We start from the raw sequence: 22,555 nt of genomic DNA, 5'->3' as shown, positions 1-22,555 counted from the left end.
TATTCATTTTTATATTTTCTCCAGAGGATTTTGGCAGAGGATACTAATAAATGCATATTTCATAAGCTGCAAAAAAAAAACAATGTGAAAAACTGAAGCTTATACTACAAAAACACAGGCAGAAACCACTTGATGTAGCCTGAGGAACCTTAGTTTAAGGAAATTGCCTTACCTTGCCTGTTTTTGTCAGAGGGTGGCTGACTAGTTGCCGAATTACACTGTTTTCTGATGACCTCAAAAGTAGCACAATGTCAGTTGGAAGGGTGTCTCTATTTTTAGCTAGGAACCCACTTGCATTATAGAGGACCTATTGGAAAAGTATGCTGTCATCATTATTATAATCAATGTTATCATCACATCGTCATCATCATCGAGAGGTATCTGAGAGCTTACTCTGTGGGGAGCAACAGATACACAGATCTATAAGGGTAGTTAGTCCCTTACAACTTGGTTGGAAAAGCAAACCTCTCCAGGTTTCCAGTGTATCTTGTCAGAAAAATTTGTCTTACAGATTTTCTCTGGGTTGAAATGATAGTAGAGGCTTGATTCCTGCTAAAAATGATGTTGGAAGTTGGTGTGCCTCCTTTTTCTATCTGGAGGGCTGTGGGGGGCACAAAGGCAGCACACCGGGCCACCACGCCATTCACATTTGTGTGACACATGGTTCACTGGCAGGGAATTGGCCACTACAGATTTTTCTCGGTAGTAGTGTGGTCTAAGTACACTGTGGGTATTTACTCTTTAGGCACTTTTAAATTTAAGATTTTCTAAAGATCAGTGTAATGAAAAGATTTCTGTAGGATGATCCAATACAGTTGTATGAACTGAACTGTATCCCTCCAAAATTAATAGGTTGAATCTCTAACCCAAAATGTGACTATGTTTGGAGATAGGATCTTTAAGGAAATAATTAAGGTTCAATGCAGTCATTAGTCTGGGATCTTAAACCCAGAGGATGGTGTCCTTAAAAGAAGAGGAGGATACACTAGAGACCTGTTTATCCCCACCCCTCATGTACACAAAGAGGCCATAGGGGGATGCTTTGAGAAGGCAGCCCTCTGCAAACCGGGAAAAGAGCTCTCACTACACACCAACCCTGCTGGCCCCTTGATCTTGGACCTTTAGTCTCTTTGTTGTTTAAGCCACCCAGCCTGTGGAATTTTGTTATGGCAGTCCAAGCCAACTGACACAGTTGTTAAAAACAGCTGGACTCAATGATCTGAGGCAATTCTTAGCAGATGTTTTAAAGAGGCTTATCTGGAAAAATCATATGCTGAAAATCATGACAGAGGCTATAACTATAACATTTAAGGTACTTTCTTAGGGATGAAAGTCTGTGGAATATTGAAGTCTGTGGAGTACAGAAATTCTAGTAAAGTAGACTGCTTAGGGCTCTGTGTTCTTTTCCTTTGTTTATGTAATTCTCATATTATGCATTGTTCTTGATTTCTTAGACCTCCAATACTTCAAACAGCATTGAGAAGGAATGACCTGTTCTTTTCTGCAGAAGGGCAAGAAAGTGTCCTTCAGTGTAGGACAACATATCTGAGGTTGCTCTGGGGTGGGGGCGTGTGTCTACTGATGCACAGACATTTCTTCCTCTAACTGCTTAACTGTCCACCTCTCTGGGTTAGCTCAGTGCTCTGATGATACCTCCAGCCTGGCACCTTCTCTTGTTGGGAGGGAGGAGAGACAAAGGCTGTAGTGGAGAGAGAAGCACCTGAAGTTTGGAAAAGGCCGTTTATGTAAACAGTCCCGGCTACCATTAAAAGAAAGAAAAAATTGGTACCCATTGCCACCCAGTCTCACGTGAAGCCAGATCTTAGGTTCAGAAAGATGGTGTCTCTGAGGCTGTGTCTTTCTTTTCTTTCTTGTTTTCCCTTAGTTTCTCCATACATATTACTCTAAAAAAACTATAACCTGTTTGCTGAACTAAGAAAAGGCTCTAGTTGGAGAACAGAGTTAGGGCCAGATAGGGTCGGAAACACGTGATTTTCTTATTATAGCTACCCATAAATATTTTGGAGCCTAATTTCATGTCTGCCCCTATTGTTGAAAAGACCAAAGAGAAACTCAGTCATAATTCTTCAAAATTCTTACCTTTCCTGCATAATGGTGAATTCCAAAACTAAGTTCCAGTCTTTTGGGCCTCCAGAAGTACTGTGATTTCAGGTTACCTTCAAATTTTTCTATAGAAAAATATTGAACCCCAATATCAAGTATGTAGGAAATTCTCAAAAAATGTTGATTGGCAGAATCATCTCTTTCACCATAAAACGGATGATGTATGGTGAAAAAAAGAAACCTTACATTAATGAACCTATGCATATTTGGAATACAATTATAAGAGGTAAGGCGAAACTCAAGATCATAATTTTGCCGTTCCATTATGATTTAGAGCAGCAGTGCTAAACTTAGCAGGCATAAGAATTTTCTGGAAGGCAATTTAAGCAGATTTCAGGGTCTCCTCCACCCAGAGTTTCTGACTTAGTAGGTCTAGACTGGGATCCAGGAGGTCACATTTCTAGCAGTTTCTCAAGTGATGCTGATGCTGCTGGTCTGGGGACCACATTCTGAGAGCCACTGGTACACAGGAAGGAAACTGTGACATTGACCAATCAGAGTGGTTTGTGAGACACAGTTTGAGGTGAAGCCATTAGCCTAGAGACTTGGTGTTTAGGCTCTCTTTTCTATTATAGGAGCTATATGCTATTATTGATTACCTAGGAAACACAAAGGGATCATAAAGGCAGTTACATTTCTGTAACAACTTTACTGCCTTCAGAGAGTTTTTACTCCATGTCCAAGAAGGAACATTTTAACAGCAAAAATAAAGTGACTGCTATAAGATGATTTCCCCCACGACCTTGGGGTCATCTTCTTTCAATTAGTATTGTCCAGTTAGGGGAATGACTAAGCCAGTCAATGAGTTTGAAAGAAACAACATTACAAACTTTATGGTAAGAAACAGACTCTGTGTATTACCAAAAGTAAATGAGAGAAAAAATGTGAATCTAAATTTTCTGCAAGTTTTTATTATGCATAATCAGTATCTCCTACCATCAGGGAATATGATGTTTCTACATTAAAAAATGATTTTTCAGCTACCTGCAAAATCTGGGTTTTCTTAAGGAGTAGGATCTTTTTTATTTTCACCATTTTAGATGATACTATTTTAAATACAGTATATACATCTGTGCCTTCTCAAACAGAAAAAATGGATGTTTAATTTTTCTTTGATAACTCAGAAGTATTACTGTGAATATTTATTAATGTACTATAACTAGGGATTATTAAGGTATTTGAGGCTATTTAGAGAAATGACTAGGACATCACAGATGAACTTATTTCCTTCCCATTAGCTATCTCTTCAAATTCTAGAGCTGTCCTTTTGCCTTGCCCTCCAGTTTTTAACTTTGGGCTGGATAATTTCCAGCATCATTCTAACATAGGCTCTTAGGGTTGGGTTCTAACATAATATCCAATATCCAAATATCCAAGCCCAATATCCAAACTTGTTTAATTCATCCTAAATGTTTCATCTTATTATGAACATTCATTGGTCCAAATATTAGATCCAAAGCCTCTTCTTTAAAGTTAGATATGGAGGTTTTGTGACAGGTATTTTTTTCCCCAGATACTTTAAAAAAAATATTTTTGACCATTAAGAATTACATACATGACTGTATCAGAAACCTATGTAGACAACATTGGACTTAAAACTCACCTACAAGAGTCTGATCGGTGGCCTTAGGAAATCTACTTTCTTCATTGAGTAGGGATAGTAAACCCATTGGCTTCTGCAGAAACATATCTAGGAGGGGCTGGTTATCTTCAAATTCAATGACTCTAGCATCAACATCTTCATTTATGTATTCATTCTATAACAGCACATGATACATGCAAAAATTTTACTTAAAATTTTGTGAATAATTTGTGGCTTGACAGTAATTATCTAAAGTTCTACTTTACACATATTATAAGAAATTGTTCCCTATGATCTTGCCCTTAAACTAAGGATATCATTTTATTTCTCTTTTCCAAAACTGCTAGCTCATTAAAATTAGCCCAGATTATACTAAGGGTAGTACAAAAAAGTTTCTAGTCTCTATACTACAATTACAGACATCTTGAGATTTCAAAATGCAAGAGAATATGTTGTGAATTAGCAATAATGAAATTTCCAGAATTTATATAATACTCATTTAATATATTGTAAGGTTACCCCTCCCCCAATTTAAGTCCTTTACCTAGTTTCAGAAATGGATCTCTCAAGAACATTTACATAACTTCTCAGTAACCCTGCACTTTCTCATCTACTAAATGAAGGTAACAATCTCCTTTTAACAAACTCAAAATACTTGGTATAATAATAATCATTTGCTTTTGAGTATAAGATGCATACAATTTAAAAAATGAATAATTAATGTTAGACTGTGGTGCCAGCACAACATAGGTGCTGATGATCCATTTTACAAAGGGGACACTAAATTGTGCTGCAGCTTTGTTTCAATGACTTTGCCTTCCTACTGCATCCCCGCCCCAGCACTGCAGTCTGTAAAGAAGAGGGCATACACGACCTCTGAACTATGACTTATGGTGATGCTTATGTAGGGTACTGGCCCAATATCAGTGATAAGGCCCAATTACTGGGGAAAGTATGTCAAATACCCACTAGGTCAGAATGTCTTGCACCATTCACAAATAAAAATTACAGTCTATGTCTATTATTACTTTAATATAGTCTTTATTTCATTAATTTTCATTAAACATCTTATAATAAGGCACTGTGATGGGTGATAAAAATGTTTGAAACAAACTCCTTGTCCTCAGTGGATTTAAAGTAGAACTTGAGTGATAAGTTTAGTAAATAAATATTCAAAATGCCAGGTAACATAGACAGATAAACACTATGTACAATGTACTTTAAGGCGTTCACAGACAGAGGCCTTACTCCAGGCAACTTCACAGAGGAATTTAGCCAATGGCAGGTAGGGCACTGGATAAGCCAAAACTTAATCATTGCTTCTGGAGCCTTATGAAATTGAAATTTCATTTCAAGGATATCACCAGGAAAAATAAATGTATATTTTTTAATAAAACAGGATCTAATATATAAAAATGAGACAGAAGCATTGATTTCAAAGGTAGATCACCTGAAAGACATTTAGTTTATCCAGTGGGAAACAACGTTTGAAGCTTCAGAGCTTTTTCACTTGAAGGTAACCTTGGTAGAAGTTCGCAGCCCTAGAATTACTTGGCTTTTGGACACGTTATGATGGCAGCATATTAGAGCTTAAATGACAGCTGCAAAGTGCAAAAGGGCTTTTGTATGTTTTCTATAGAAAGCACGAGGTTACGGTCTAAATCAATGCATTGTCATTTTTATTTGTCTCTGTCAAAATCCACTGAATGCTTTCGTGGCAAGTCAAATGTAACAGAAATGAGTAACTTGGGAAAGAATGGGTTCCCCTTTAAGATAGTTGTTAGCACTAGGGATTCCAGGCAAACCAATGGAGGGAAAAATGCTATTATTCAGGATTTATAAACCACTTTCAGTGAAATGATCATGCGTAAAACGAAATATTATGTATTTTTATAGCAGTTATGCTCTCAAAATGCTTTGCTGTTTTTTAAGCAGATGTGGAGAAACGAAGCTCACATAACTCTTCTGATTCCTCTGCTCTGCCCTATACATTTAAAAATACATTTAAATGCAGATGAGTAGAGTTGTTAACTGTAGTGTTAACAACTAAATCTAGTGGGTTTCAGTCCCAGGCAAGTTCACTCTTGATTCAGTGGGACCAAAAAATGACAATGGAACATTCTTGAGGTTGGATATAAAGGGTTTTTTATAACTTTACTACCATGGTGGCAGGTCAAGTGCTAGAATCTCATCTGCCTTAGAGCAAGTCTGCATGCAGCAAGCAGGTCTCCTCTGCCTCAGAGCTTCCCTGCCGGGCCATCTTCTCAGTTTCTGTTCTTGGCACTGCCACCACTCCAGGCTCCGACTCCTGCAGCCCTGCAGCCACGCAGCCCCAGAGCACTGGGCAGAGCTCTTTATATAGAGTCAGTAATAACGTATCGCCCACACATGTGTAGTGAGCAAGCCAACCAGGGCCAGGAGAATCCTGGCCACAGGAACTTTCATTTTCTGTACGTGTAGTAAAGCTGAACTGTTTGGCAGTTCCAATGGTCTGAATTCCATTTTGAAAAGGGGTAGATGAATAATCATGGTACATATATATCATTTAAAGATGTTAGGAAACCTCATGCCTGAGTCAAGTTCTCCTTTTTCTTCATTGACTCGAGTGTGGGTTCTAAAGGACACAGTGGCAAGAAAGCTGATGGGTGGCACCTCTCCACAGCAAGGGCTTAGACAAGCTTAAGTATTTAGGGCCAAAGTGCACCCCAGGAGAGATTTGAGATTACTAAATTGAGTCCTAAGACTCACACAGCAGAGTGAAAAGGGGCTACCACAGGCTGAGAGAGGTTGCAAGCTTTCACCTGGCTTGAAAGGCAGGTGAAAATATAAGTGCTGATCTCTCAGCACAGATTTAACACCAGAACGGCTCGACTCATCAGTCAGTTCTCACCCCCTCAGAGACACCTTCCCCCATCTCCCAGACAGGAATTCCAGCAGTTTTACTTGTTTATTATCCTGTTTCTTAGGAGAATGGAAACTCCATGAGGACAGGAACTTCTATTCACCTCTGTATTACTCCCCTCTGAATGTCGGAAGACTTGAGAATGTTAAATAAATGATTGCATGGTATGGAATGAATTGTGTCCTCTCAAAATTCATTGTTGAAGCCCTAATCTCCAATGTAGCTGCATCTGGAGAGAGGGCCTTTAAAGGTAAATCAGGCCACAAGGGTAAAGCCCTAATCCCATAGGACTTAGAAAAAGAAGAAGAAGAGACACTGGAGAGGATCCTGCCTAGAGAAAAGGCCACACGAGGACACAGCAAGAAGGCTGCCATCTGCAAGTCCAGGAAATAGGCCTCAGGAGAAACCAAGCCCGCCCATACTTTGATCTTATACTTCCAGCTTCCAGAACTGGGAGAAAATAAAATTGCTTTTTAAGCCACCCAGTCTGTGATATTTTACGGTAGCCCTAACAACCTTTCTGGGTTCTTTTTCTAAAAGTCATTTTGAAAAGTAGTTTCCCAGACAGATGGTGACTAGGGTGAAAATAGTAAGTCATGTGGATGTGTGTTTATAATCCTTAATATCTGATTATAAATGCAATACATGCTCACATAAATTTAAAATACAGAAAAATGGTTAAGACCTTATAATTCATTTACAAATTTATCTCCCATAGATAATGCCTTAACATTTAGTGGACTCTTTACAGTCTTTTTCTATGCCTAATATTTTTAATGACAAAAATCATCCTACTTATTTAATTGTATTTCCTTTGAGAAAAGAAAAATAACATTATAATGTAAGCATATACCCATGTAAATAATATATTTTCATAAACATTATTTTAATGGTTACATGAGATTACATCCTATAGTTTTCTATTCCTTTCTCTTATCTTGGGATATTTTAGATTACTTCTTTATCTATTTTAAATAGTGCTCTGATGCATATCTTTGTGCACCAAGCTTTTCTGTGTTTTGGTGATTTTATCTTTAGGACATTAGATGATCAACTCACATAAATATTTTACAGACTGCTGCTGTGCATCTTTAGATTAAAAAAAAAATCTTACAGCAATGTGCTCCCTAATCAGCACTCCTACCTTGCTGCATCCTCACTAGCAATGAATATTCTCATCAAGCATTTTTTTCCCTGGTATTCTTGATAGGTGAAATGATAGTCTACTATATGTGCATTTCTTTGACTTCTTCTTAAACTACCTAAGACGAGAGAGATTCAAGATGGTGGTGTGAGAGGTGAGATGGAGAATTCCTCCCAGAATCACAAATAGTATGAAAATATAGTTATTTGCTACAACTAACCCTAAAACAGCAACAAGAAAGAAGGCTGAACCAGACTGCATGCAGACCTCATGAACACCGCACACCTCATGAACACAGGGTAATGTATGAAAGTCTTTATCAAGCGGGACCCAAGCCCTTCCCCAACCCCAGCTCACCGGGGTGAGGAAGAGAAACAGAATGGGGTAGGGGGGTGGAAGCCTAGAACTGCTGAACACCAATACCTGGAGGTCTTCTTTGGGAGCAGAAACCTACACTGTGTGGTGCTCTGGACGTTGGGGAGCTCAGACAGGTGGAGTGCTTCAGAGACAGACTGTGGCCATTTGTGGAGGAGGGGATCCACACCCGGTTACACTGGGACAAAGGAAAGACAGGTGGTTTGAGAGGCTACCTAGCAGCGAGAGGGTTGATGAAGGAACAGGGTTTGCATGGAGCTTGCTGCACAGGGGAGGGGAGAGCTGGACAAGGTTGTCTGGGTGTGCTCTGACCAGCTGGTTGGGAACTTTGAGGAGCTTCAGGCACCCCATCCCCCTGGATGCCTACTCAGCTCCGAGACACCCCACTGTGACACACAACCTACTGCACCTTCCTCCTGGCTTACCAGCACCAGTATGCAAACCAGCAATCACTGCGCTGGCATCAGGCCAGCCAGAAGGAGGATCAGCCTACAACAGCTATAGATGCCAAGCACAGAGGCTTACATCTGTGTGTTCGGCCCACTGGCTCTGACACTTGAGACAGGCACCACAGATGGGAATCAGGAAACAGATCTTTCCTCCCCTCAGGCACCAGCTCTGCTCCCCTATGACTCCCAGCCTCACTCTAGGGGATGAGCACCTTCAGAGACTGGAGCTTCTGGGCACTAGTGGGCACCACACAGAAATATGAAATGTCAAAAGAACATGGTTCAGACCAAAATTTCACAAACCCCAGAAAAAGGGCCTAATGAAACTGAACTCACCAATCTGCCTGAAAGAGAGGTCAAAATAAATATCATAAACATGCTTATGAAGGCACAGAAAAATATTCAAGAATTCAGGAACGAATTTAAGTTGGAGATTCAATCATTAAGAAATTCCATATCTGAAATGAAACTTACAATGGAGGGATTTAAAAGCAGATTAGATGTAGTAGAAGAGATGCCAAATGGAATAGAAATTAGAGAAGGGGAATACAAAGAAGCTGAGGCAAAAAGAGAAAAAAGAATCTCTAAGAATGAAAGAATATTGAGAGAACTGTGTGACCAATCCAAAAGGACCAATATTTGTATTACAGGGGTACCAGAAGAAGAAGAGAGAGAAAAAGGGATAGAAAGTGTCATTGAGGAGGTAATTACTGAAAACGTTCCCAATCTGGGGAAGGAGATAGTCTCTCAAGCCATGGAGGTGCACAGACCTCCCAACACAAGGGACCCAAGGAAAACAACATCAAAACATATAATAATTAAAATGGAAAATATCAAGGATAAAGACAGACGTTTAAAAGCAGCTAGAGAGAGAAAAAAGATCACATACAAAGGAAAAACCATCAGGCTATCATCAGACTTCTCAACAGAAACCTTACAGGCCAGAAGGGAGTGGCATGATATTATTTAATGCAACGAAGCAGAACGGCCTCGAACAAAGAATACTATATCCAGCAAGATTATCATTTAAATTTGAAGGAGGGAGTAAGCAATTTTCAGATAAGCAAAAGTTGAGAGAATTTACCTACCACAAACCACCTCTACAGTGCATTTTGGAGGGACTCCTATAGATGGAAGTATTCCTAAGGCTAAGCAGATGTCACCCAAGTGATAGACAAAGAGCACAGACTATGATTCATAATGTACAAAGAATGGAGGAGGAAGAAAAAGGTAGGAAAAAAAAGAACCTTTAGGTTGTGTGTGTAATAGCACATGAAGTGAGTTAAATTGGACTGTCAAATAGTAAGGGAATTACCCTTGAACTTTTGGTTACCACGAATCTAAAGCCTGCAATGGCAATAAGTACATACCTGTCGATAACCTCCCTAAATATAAATGGCCTGATGCACCAATCAAAAGACATAGAGTCACTGAATGGATTAAAAAACAAGACCTTTCTATACGCTGCCTACAAGAGACTCACTTCAAACCCAAAGACATACACAGGCTGAAAGTAAAGGGATGGAAAAAGATATTTTATGAAACTAACAGGGAGAAAAAGCAGGTGTTGCAGTACTTCTATCAGACAAAATAGACTTCAAAACAAAGAAAGTAACAAGAGACAAAGAAGGAAATTACATAATGATAAAGGGGTCAGTCCAACAAGAGAACATAACTATTATAAATATCTATGAATCCAACACAGGATCACCTACATATGTGAAACAAATACTAACAGAAATTAAAGGGAAAAATAGAATGCAATGCATTCATTTTAGGACACTTCAACACACCATTCACTCCAAAGGAGAGATCAACCAGAAAGAAAATAAGTAAGAAGACAGAGGCACTGAACAACATATTAGAACAGATGGGCCTAACGGACATCTACAGAATACTCCATCCAAAAGCAACAGGATACACATTCTTCTCAAGTGCACATGAACATTTTCAACAATAGATCATATACTAGACCACAAAAAGAGCCTCAGTAAATTCAAAAAGATTGAAATTGTACCAACCAGCTTCTCAAATCTCAAAGGTATGAAACTAGAAATAAATTACAAAAAGAAAATGAAAAAGTCCACAAACACATGGAGGCTTAATAACATGCTCCTTAATAATCAATGGATCAATGACCAAATAAAAACAGAGAACAAGCAATATATGGAGACAAATGACAATAATAATTCAACAACACAAAACCTGTGGGATGCAGCAAAGGCCTTGTTAAGATGGAAACATACTGCAATACAGGCATACCTCAGGAAAGAAGAACAATCCCAAATGAACAGCCTAAACTCACAATTAATGAAACTAGAAAAGGAAGAACAAATGAGTCGCAAAGTCAATAGAAGGTGGGACATAATAAAGACTAAAGCAGAAATAAATAAAACTGAGAAGAATAAAACGACAGAAAGAATCAATGAAAGCAGGAACTGGTTCTTATAGGAAATAAACAAAATAGACAAACCCCTAGCCGGACTAATCAAGAAAAAAAGGGAGTCTACACACAGAAACAGAATGAGAAATGAGAAAGGAAAAATCACCATGGACACCACAGAAATGCAAAGAATTATGAGAGAATACTATGAAAAAATATATGGTAACAAACTGGATAACCTAGAAGAAATGGACAACTTTCTAGAAAACTACAACCTACCAAAGCTGACCCAGGAAGAAACAGAAAATCTGAATAGACCAATTATCAGCAAAGAAATTGAATTGGTAATAAAAAAACTACCTAAGAACAAAACTCCTGGCACAGATGGGTTTCACTGCTGAATTTTATCAAACATTTAGTGAAGACCTAATATCCATCCTCCTTAAAGTTTTAAAAAAAGTAGAAGAGGAGGAAATACTCCAAAACTCATTCTACGAGGCCAACATCACTATAACACCAAAACCAGGCAAAGACACCACCAAAAAAGAAAATTACAGACCAATATCCCTGATGAACACAGATGCAAAAACACTCAACAAAATCTTAGCAAACCGAATTCAACAACACATGAAAAGGTCATGCATCATGATCAAGTGGGATTCATTCCAGGGGTGCAAGGATGGTACATTTGAAAATCCATCAACATCATCCACTACATCAACAAAAAGAAGGAAGAAAACCACATGATCATCTCCATAGATGCTGAAAAAGCATTTGACAAAATTCAACATCCATTCATGATAAAAACTCACAACAAAATGGGTATGAGGGCAACTACCTCAACATAATAAAGGCCATATATGACAAACCCACAGCCAACATTATACTTAACAGCATGAAGCTGAAAGCTTTTCCTTTAATATATGGAACAAGACAAGGATGCTCACTATCCCCACTTTTATTCAACATAGTTCTGGAGGTCCTAGCCACAGCAATCAGACAACACAAAGAAATAAAAGGCATCCAGATTGGAAAGGGAAAAGTCAAACTGTCCCTCTTTGCAGATGACATGATACCATACATAAAAAGCCCTAAAGAATCCACTCCAAAACTACTAGATATAATATCCGAATTCAGCAAAGTTGGAGGAAGCAAAATTAAAACATATAAATGTGTTGCATTCCTACACATTAATGATGAACTAGCAGAAAGAGAAATCAGGAAAGCAATTCTACTCACAATTGCATCAAAAAGAATAAAATACCTAGGAATAAACCTAACCAAGGAAGTGAAAGACCTATAACCTGAAAACTATGGGACACTCTTAAAAGAAATTAAAGAGAACACTAATAAATGGAAATTCATCCCATGCTCTTGGCTAGGAAGAATTAATATTGTCAAAATGGACAGCCTGCATAAAGCAATATACAGATTCAATGCAATCCCTATCAAAATGCCTAAAGCATTCTTCAATGAACTAGAGCAAATAGTTCTAAAATTCATATGGAACTACAAAAGACCCTGAATAGGCAAAGCAATCCTGAGAGGGAAGAATAAAACAGGAGTAATTACATTCCCTGACTTCAAGCTCTACTACAATGCCACAGTAATCAAGACAATTTAGTACTGGCACAAGAACAAACCCATAGACCAGTGTAACAGACTAGAGAGTCCAGATATAAACCCAAGCATATATCATCAATTAATATATGATAAAGGAGCCATGGATATACAATGGAGAAATGACAGCCACTTCAACAGCTGGTGATGGCAAAACTGGACAGCTACATGTAAGAGAATGAAACTGGATTATTGTCTAACTCCATACACAAAAGTAAACTCAAAATGGATCAAAGACCTGAATGTAAGTCATGAAACCATAAAACTCTAAGAAAAAAATATAGGCAAAAATCTCTTGGATATAAACATGAGCAACTTCTTCATGAACATATCTCCCTGGGCAAGGGAAACAAAAGCAAAAATGAACAAGTGGGACTATATCAAGCTGAAAAGCTTCTGTTCAGCAAAGGATACCTTCAGTAGAACAAAAAGACATCCTATAGTATGGGAGAATATATTCAAAAATGACATACCCGATAAGAGATTGACATCCAAAATATATAAAGAGTTCATGTGCCTCAACAAACAAAAAGCAAATAACCCAATTAAAGAATGGGCAGAGGATCTGAACAGACACTTCTCCAAAGAAGAAATTCAGATGGCCAACAGGCACATGAAAAGATACTCCACATCGCTAATCATCAGGGAAATGCAAATTAAAACCACAATGAGATATGACTTCACACCAGATAGTATGGCCAACATCCAAAAGACAAACAACAACAAATGTTGGAGAGGATGTGGAGAAAGGGGAACCCTCCTAAACTGCTGGTGGGAATGTAAACTAGTTCAACCATTGTGGAAAGCAGTGTGGAAGTTCCTCAAAAAACTCAAAATAGAAATACCATTTGAGCCAGGAATTCCACTCTTAGGAATTTACTGTAAGAATGAAGCAGCCCAGTTTGAAAAAGACATATGCACTCCTATGTTTATCATAGCACTATTTACAATAGCCAAGAAATGGAAGCAACCTAAGTGTCCATCAGTAGGTGAATATATAGAGAAGATGTGCTACATACACACAATGGAATATTATTCAACCATAAGAAGAAACAAATCCTACCATTTGTAACAACATGGATGGAGCTAAAGGGTATTATGCTCAGTGAAATAAGCCAGGTGGAGAAAGACAAGTATCAAATGATTTCACTCATCTGTGGAGTATAAGAACAAAGAAAAAAACTGAAGGAACAAAACAGCAGCAGATTCACAGAACCCAAGAACGGACTAACAGAGAGAAAGGGACTGGGGAGGATGGGTAGGAAGGCAGGGATAAGGGGGAAAATGAGGCATTATGATTAGCACACATAATGTAGGGGGGTGGGGACATGGGGAAGGCAGTATATACAGAGAAGACAACTAATGATTCTATAGCATCTTACTATGCTGATGGGCAGTGACTGTAATGGGGTATGTGGGGGGGACTTGATAATAGGGGGAGTCTAGTAATGTTCAAGTAATTGTACATTAATGATATCAAAACAAACCTACCTAAGTGGATAGTTTTTAAGGAAATAAAGTGAATATGGCACATATTACACATCTAATGCCTGCCAGCTATAATGAGAGTGTTATTTTGAAACAGAATATAATAAGCATAATTTGACTTTTTCTTGGGCTCAGAGGCGCATTATGCCATCAGCAGTAACTGCGATGTTGCTGAAGATCTGTGAAGCTAGAGACCAGACAGAATTAAACAGAATGAAAAGCTCAGGGACTTTATTGAAAACATCCTTGGTGTATTGTACTGATAGAGTTGTGTACATTGAATCATCCTGATATAAATCTCCCTTGATCATGGTGTGTGATCCTTTTAATTTACTATCAAATTTGGTTTGCTAATATTTAGTTGAAGATTTTCACGTCTATTGTTCATCAGGGATATTCATTTTGTTTTGGTGTCTTCGGCTGGTAACAATGTAATGTTGGCTTTGTAAAATATGTTTGGAAGAGTTCCTTCCTTTTGTATGTTTTTGGAAGAGTTGGAGAAAAATTGGTACTAATTTTTCTTAACTGTTTGATAGAATTCAGCAGTGAAACCATCTGGTTTTCAGATTAACTTTGTTGGTTTTCTTTTTTTTTTGTACCTGTGAAATGAAGTCATATCCCTCTCATGTAGGTGAGTGCATCATATGACACTGCTCTGCAGCTTTACATATTTTATAATGTGGAAATCTTTTAATGGCTGGTATAGATGATCCTCAATATTTACTCTCCTGTGTTTGCTGTTTTTCAGTCATCATCAGCATCTCTTTTATTTTGTAAGTAACTCCACATTTTTATGCTTCTACTCATTTCAAGCATGAGAGGAAGAAATGGGATTCATATCAAGAGATGGCATTAGGAATCCACCTAGGTTTCTGACACTGTCTCCCTATATCACTGTAAAAAGTGGTGCATCTGAAATCTCTCAAACTTTCTTGGAGCACCAAGGGTGTGTCTGTTCAGTGATGGGTGGGGCTGGAGAGGCAGAGATGATGATGAAAGAGGCAGCATCCCTATCCTTCAGGGCACAGCAAAGATGCTCTCTTCTCTTCCACTCCAGCCCTGAAGTCATATCCTAGGATTTCTTTGCTTTTGCTATATTCTGTTTTCCATTTTTTCCATGTGCTGATTCTACATCCTTCCACTTAGGTGGTCTTTGCTCCTTCCTGTCACTTCTCTGTCACCACTGCCACCATCCTCCATGCTCATGTTCTCTCCGATTTCCTGATTTCCTGTCTCATGTTGATTCTCCTTGGCCTTTTATGTGAAAAGACAGTCTCTGTCTTTCTTTTTCTCACTTCTGCCCATTCTCCCTCTCTCCCTCCCTCTCCCCCTTTCTTCCTCATAGGTGGAGAACGCTTTTCAGCAGCATAAGAGGTTATTTTGTTAGGTCCCTGGTTCTTTTCAACTTTGCTTCTTTGTACATGAGAAGAACCCATGATAGGAATCAGAAAGCCCAGGTTCTAGTTCTGGCTTTGTTTAACCATTTGTAACCTTGGGCAAGTTACAGGAGCCATTTACTATCTGTGAAATATAGGTGATGTATTTATGTTTCTTCTGCTTCTAACATTTCAAAATGCCAAAACCGACTGAATGTGGTATGAAACTTGGTGAACAAACTAATATATGTTCTTTTGGCAGAACACTTACAAGGGGAAAGAAGGCACATAAACACATTTATTCCTGGAATTGTCTTTTAATGAAAGAACTCCTGCTCCCCAACTGCTCATATGAGTGTACATATTGTGAAAAACATTGCCCACTGAGAAAGGAAACCATGAGAAGCTACTCATGTTAATCATCCACATTCTGAGAGAAAGATTTTAAAGGCTGAAAATCTAGAATTCAGGGTGTTACTCACTCAGGGTGAATTGAGTACATTCATTATAGTGAAAAAAGAAATGTTGCCACTTTTCTTTGAAATAATTTCAAAGTTACAGAAAAGTTGCAAGAACACTACAAAGAATTCCCAGGCACAGTTTACCAGAATTACCCAATTGCTAACATTTTACCACATTTGCTTTATCATTTTCTTTTTCTACATATACTCATTACTTTTTGTAATGACATTTTACCAAAGTAACATATATTTAAAAACTAAAAATGATGAAAACAATATGACAATATGTGTTGTAAAAATCTAACCTCTTGGACACAGAGATTAAAGATGGTGGCATGAGAGGTGAGACTTAGAACTCCTCCCAAAACCATATATAATATAAAAATATAGTTACTACAACTAATCTTAAAAGAGCAACAGGAAAGAAGGCCGCACCAGACTGCATACACCTGGAGAACAGAGTAGACCTCACGAAACAGGGTAACGTACCAAAGCCTTGATTTGGCAGGACCCAAACTGTTCCCCCACCCCAGCTCACTTGAGGGAGGAAGAGAAATGGAGCGGGGAAAGGGTGGAAGCCTAGGACTGCTGAACACCCAGCCCTGGAGATCTGCTTTGGGAGCGCAAGCATACATTGCATAGTACTATGGATATTAGATGGGGTTGGAGAGCTAAGACAGGTGGAATACTTGGAGAGACTGAGAGTCCAGCCATTTGTAGAGGACAGGGATCCACATTCAGCTGCTCTGGGACAAAGGAAACATGGATAGACTGAGAGGGATTAAACAATTTCCAGATAAGCAAAAGCTGAGAGAATTTACCTCCCACAAACCACCTCTACAGTGCATTTTGGAGGGATTGCTATAGATGGAAGTGTTTCTAAAGCAAAATAGCTATCACCAGGGGAAATAAAACCACAGCAAAGAAAGTAGAACAATTAATTACTGAGCAGATGCAAAATCAAATCAACTACCCCCAAAGTCAGTCAAGGCATAGAGAAAGAGTACAGAATATGACACCTAATATATAAAGAATGGAGGAGGATGAAAAAGGAGGGAAAAAAAAGAACCTTTAGGTTATGTTTCTAATAGAATACTAAAAGTGAGTTAAATTAGACTGTTAGATAGTAAGGGAATTACCCTTGAACCTATGGTAACCATGAATCTAGAACCTGCAATGGCAATAAGTACATACCTATCAATAATCTCCCTAAATGTAAATGGTCTGAATGCACCAGTCAAAAGACATAGAGTCACTGAATGGATTAAAAAACAAGACCCGTCTATATGCTGCCCATAAGAGTCTCATCTCAAACCCAAAGAAATACACAGGCTGAAAATAAAGGAAAGGAAAAAGATATTTCATGCAACTAATAGGGAGAAAAAAGCAGGAGTTACAGTACTTGTATCAAATAAAATAGACTTCAAAACAAAGAAAGTAACAAGAGACAAAGAAGGCCATTACATAATGATAAAGGAATCAGTCCAACAAGAGGATATAGCTATTATAAATATCTATGAACCCAACATAGGATCACCCACACATGTGAAACAAATACTAACAGAAATTAAAGGGGGAAATATAATGTAATGCATTCATTTTAGGACACTTCAACACACCACTCACTCCAAAGGACAAATCAACCAGAAAGAAAATAAGTAAGAAGACAGAGGCACTGAACAACACATTAGAACGGATGGACCTAACAGACATCTAGAGAACACTCTGTCCAAAAGCAACAGGACACACATTCTTCTCAAGTGCACATGGAATATTTTCAGCAATAGATCATATACTAGGCCACAAAAAGAGCCCTAGTAAATTCAAAAAGATTGAAATTGTACTAACCAACTCAGATCACAGAGATATGAAACTAGAAATAAATTACAGAAAGGAAACAAAAAAGCCAACAAACATATGGAGGCTTCACACCATGCTCCTAAATAATCAAGGGATCAATGGCTAAATAAAAACAGAGAACAAGCAATATATGGAGACAAATGACAACAATAATTCAACAACATAAAATCTGTGGGACACAGCGAATGCCGTGCTAAGAGGAAAGTATATTGCAATACAGGCCTACCTCAGGAAAGAAGAACAATTCCATATAGACAGTCTAAACTCAGAATTAATGAAACCAGAAAAAGAAGAAAAAATGAGGCTCAAAGCCAGTAGAAGGAGGGACATAATAAAGATTAGAGCATAAATAAATAAAATCAAGAAGAATAAAACAATAGAAAGAATCAGTGAAAGCAAAAGCTGGGTCTTTGAGAAAATAAACAAAATAGATAAACCCCTAGCCAGACTTATCAAGAAAAAAAGAGAGTCTACACACATAAACAGAACAGAAATTAGAAAGAAAAAACGCCTATGTGCACCACAGAAATACAAAGAATTATGAGAGAATACTATGAAAAATTATATGCTAACAAACTGGATAACCTACAAGAAATGGGCAACTTTCTAGAAAAATACAACCTTCAAATGCTGACCCAGAAAGAATCAGAAAATCTGAACAGACCTATTACCAGCACTGAAATAGAATTGGCAATCAAAAAACTACCTAAGGACAAAACCCCTGAACCTGATGGTTTCACCACTGAATTTTAACAAAAATTGAGTGAAGACCTAATATCCATCCTCCTTAAAGTTTTCCAAAAAGTAGAAGAGGAGGGAATACTCCCTAACTCATTCTATGAGGCCAGCATCACTCTAATACCAAAACCAGGCAAAGACACCACAAAAAAAGAAACTTACAGACCAATATCCCTGATGAACATAGATGCAAAAATACTCAACAAAATCTTAGCAAACCGAATTAAAAATACATAAAAAAGATTATCCATCATGATCAAGTAGGATTTATTCCAGGGATGCAAGGATGGTACAACATTTGAAAATCCATCAACATCATCCACCGCGTCAACAAAAAGGACAAAAACCACACGATCATCTCCATAGATGCTGAAAAAGCATTCAACAAAATTCAACATCCATTCATGATAAAAACTCTCAACAAAATGGGTATAGAGGGCAAGTACCTCAACATAATAAAGGCCATATATGAAAAACCCACATCCAACATCATACATAACAGTGAAAAGCTGAAAGCTTTTCCTTTAAGATTGGGAACAAGACAAGGATGTGCACTGTCCCCACTTTTATTCAACATAGTTCTGGAGGTCCTAGCCACAACAATCAGACAACACAAAGAAATAAAAGGCATCCAAATTGGTAAGGAAAAAGTTAAACTGTCCCTGTTTACAGATGCCATGATACTGTATGTAAAAAAACCCTAAAGAATCCACCACAAAACTATTAGATCTAATACCTGAATTAAGCAAACTTGCAGGACACAATATCAACACACAGAAATCTATTGCATTCCTATACACTAATGATGAGCTAGCAGAAAGATAAATCAGGAGAACAATTCCATTCACAATTGCATCAGAAAGAATAAAATACCTAGGAATAAACCTAACCAAGGAAATGAAAGACCTATATACTCCAAAAAGTACAAGACACTCATGAGAGAAATTAAAGAAGATACCAAGAAATGGAAACACGTCCAGTGCTCATAGATAGGAAGAATTAATATTGTCAAAATGGCCATCCTGCCTAAAGCAATCTACAGATTCAATGCAATCCCTATCAAAGTACCAATAGCAATCTTCAACAAACTGGATCAAATAGTTCTAAAATTCATATGGACCACAAAAGACCCGAATAGCCAAAGCAATCCTGAGAAGGAAAAATAAAGCGGTGGTGGGAGAATGGGGAGGGGTTATGCTCCCCAATTTCAAGTTCTACTGCAAAGCCACAGTATTCAAGACAATTTGGTACTGGCACAAGAACAGACCCATAGACTAAACCAATGGAACAGACTAGAGAGCCCAGATATAAACCCAAGCATAATGGTCAATTAATATATGATAAAAGAGCCATGGATATACAAGGGGGAAATGACAGCCTCTTCAACAACTGGTGTTGGCAAAACAGGAAAACTACATGCAAGAGAATGAAACAGGATTATTGTCTACCTCCATACACAAAAGTAAACTCAAAATGGATCAAACACCTGAATGTAAGTCATGAAACCATAAAACTCTTAGAAGAAAACATAGGCAAAAATCTCTCGAATATAAATATGAGCAACTTTTTCCTGAATGCATCTTCTCTGGCAAGGGAAACAAAATAAAAAATGAACAAATGGGACTACATCATGCTAAAAAGCTTCTGTACAGCAAAGGACACCAACAGCAGAACAAAAAGGCATCCTACAGTATGGGAGAGTACATTTGTAAATGACATATCAGAAAGATGACTTCTCCAAAGAAGAAATTCAGATGGCCAACAGGCACATGAAAACATACTCCACACCGCTAATTATCAGGGAAATGCAGATTAAAACCACAATGAGATATCACCTCTCACCAGTTAGGATGGTCAACATAGAAAAGACAACAACAACAAATGTTGGTGAGGATGTGTAGAAAGGGGAACCCTTCTACACTGTTGGTGGGAATGTAAATTAGTTCTACCATGTGGAATGCAATATGGAGGTTCCTCAAAAAACTAAAAATAGGAATACCACTTGACCCAGGAATTCCACTCCTAGGAATTTACCCAAAGAAAACAACTTATTACATTCAAAAAGATATATGCACCCCTATGTTTATTGCAGCACTATTTACAATAGCCAAGAAATGGAAGCAACCTAAGTGTCCATCAGTAGATGAATGGATAAAGAAGTGGTACATATACACAATGGAATCCTATTCAGCCATAAGAAAGAAACAAATCCTACCATTTGCAACAACATGGGTGGAGCTAGACGGTATTATGCTCAGTGAAATAAGTCAGGCAGAGAAAGACAAATACCAAATGATTTCCCTCATTTGTGGAGTATAACAATGAAGCAAAACTGAAGGAACAAAATAGCAGCAGACTCACAGACTCCAAGAAAGGACTAGTGGTTACCAAAGGGAAAGGGGTTGGGGAAGGTGGGTGTGAAGGAAGGGAGAAGGGGATTGTGAGGTATCATGATTGGTGCACATGGTATGGGGTCACGGGGAAGACAGTGTAGCTCAGAGAAGACATTCAGAGACTCTGTGGCATCGTACTACACTGATGGACAGTAATTGCAATGGGGTATGGGGGGGATTTGATAATAAGGGTGAATGCAATAACCACATTGTTTTTCTTATGAAACCTTCATAAGAGTGTATACCAATGATACTTTAATAAAAAAAATCTATACTTTTGATGCAAAATAAAATTCGTGACTTGAAATCTATTCCTGTATTTTCTATTCAAAGCTGGTATCAATGATCCTTTTGATTTTTGTGTAATGCTAATGGAAAGCCTCAGGAAATGTTATCATCATTAATTTGAGATGACATAGGTCATTAATCCAGAGTTAGAAAAATAACCTAGTGAGAAAATATTTTGGATAATTCCTAATAAAATATTCATGTTTTATTTTACTTATATTTAATGAACTTTGGAAGAAGTAGTTTTAAATGATGTTTCCTAGAGCAGCTTCCTTTTTCAGAAAAAGAGGTATACAATGCATGTTAAGATGAAAATTCTAATCTAGCCACTTTTTGTGTAGGATACCTATTCTTGAAAACTTCTTAAAAGTCATATAGGACTTTACAAGTATAGGTATCAACTTAGAAGAAAAAGGAATTTCAGTCATGAAATCAGAAGTGTAGTTTTCTATATAATGTGATCTCTTTCACCTGCCACAATTTCTCCTTAACTGTTGTGTCAAAATCTTTACGAAGAAATTTGCCATCATTTTGTAAATGGGATGCCCTAACCTCACATACAGAAAACTACAACATCTATAGATCTGTGCTCCTAATAGCATATTCCACTGAAAATTATTTTTATCATAATTAAAAGATAAAAAAATATTTTAAAATAATTTCAAATTACGAAAATAAGGACCACAAATCCTCCCATCACATTAAGAGTGCTGACCCAACCTCATCCATGAAAGCGAAACACCTGTGCGCAGTGAAGCTGCTGAGGGAGGGAGGGAAGTCGGGAGGCCAGGGACTGCCTGCAGGACCAGAGGGAGAGGAGGACAGGTCCAGAGGCAGAGCTGCTGCAGGGATGTGCCCACATGTGTCATTTGGGTATCAACTTCCATACTCATTTAGTATGTGAGAAGCTCAAGGAGTATTTATATGTGATCACAAACAATAACTCAAAACTTGGCAAAGCATTTTAAAAAGGAAGGGTTGTGGTATCAATCGTTTCTTAAACATTTGGCTGTTTTAAGGCTTAAAGGAAATACCTAAATATAGCCTTCGTCACTTGGAAAGCTAAAATAAGGCACAAGCTATCACCACACATGTGGTTTGTTTAATAGGGAACAAAGTTGGACATAAAATAAAAATTCACACTTTGCAGGCAAAACAATTTTGGAGGCAGTTGTAAGGGGTTTATTTTAAATTATCCACACATTCTTTTTTATCAGATGACTGACTCTTTTTACTTTAAATGTAAAAAATATTGAAAGTGTAAACTTTATATAATTGAACGAATTTTTGTTCTTTGTAATTGCCACGTATTATATGTGAGAGACCACATTCAAAATTTCAAAAGCTTTAAACTTTACGGTATGAACAGCTG

General features: G+C 37.8%; 1 protein-coding gene and 1 long non-coding RNA gene across 2 annotated transcripts in view; both read right to left on the bottom strand.

The window, feature by feature from the left end:
• LOC140845608 (interleukin-2 receptor subunit alpha-like) overlaps positions 1 to 22,555 on the bottom strand; it is a 495,306-nt gene that overhangs the window by 227,051 nt on the left and 245,700 nt on the right. The window lies entirely within an intron of this gene.
• On the bottom strand, positions 1,055 to 3,877 carry LOC140847820 (uncharacterized). The gene is made up of 3 exons (XR_012128022.1): positions 3,728 to 3,877; positions 2,101 to 2,189; positions 1,055 to 1,501 (listed from the first exon to the last, which is right to left on the bottom strand). It is a non-coding gene; the product is annotated as an uncharacterized lncRNA (long non-coding RNA).

The sequence above is a fragment of the Manis javanica genome, chromosome 2 (genome assembly GCF_040802235.1).
Source record: "Manis javanica isolate MJ-LG chromosome 2, MJ_LKY, whole genome shotgun sequence".
Lineage (NCBI taxonomy): Eukaryota > Metazoa > Chordata > Mammalia > Pholidota > Manidae > Manis > Manis javanica.
Note: the sequence above shows the minus strand (reverse complement) of the source record. Positions and strands in the feature narration are given on the sequence as shown.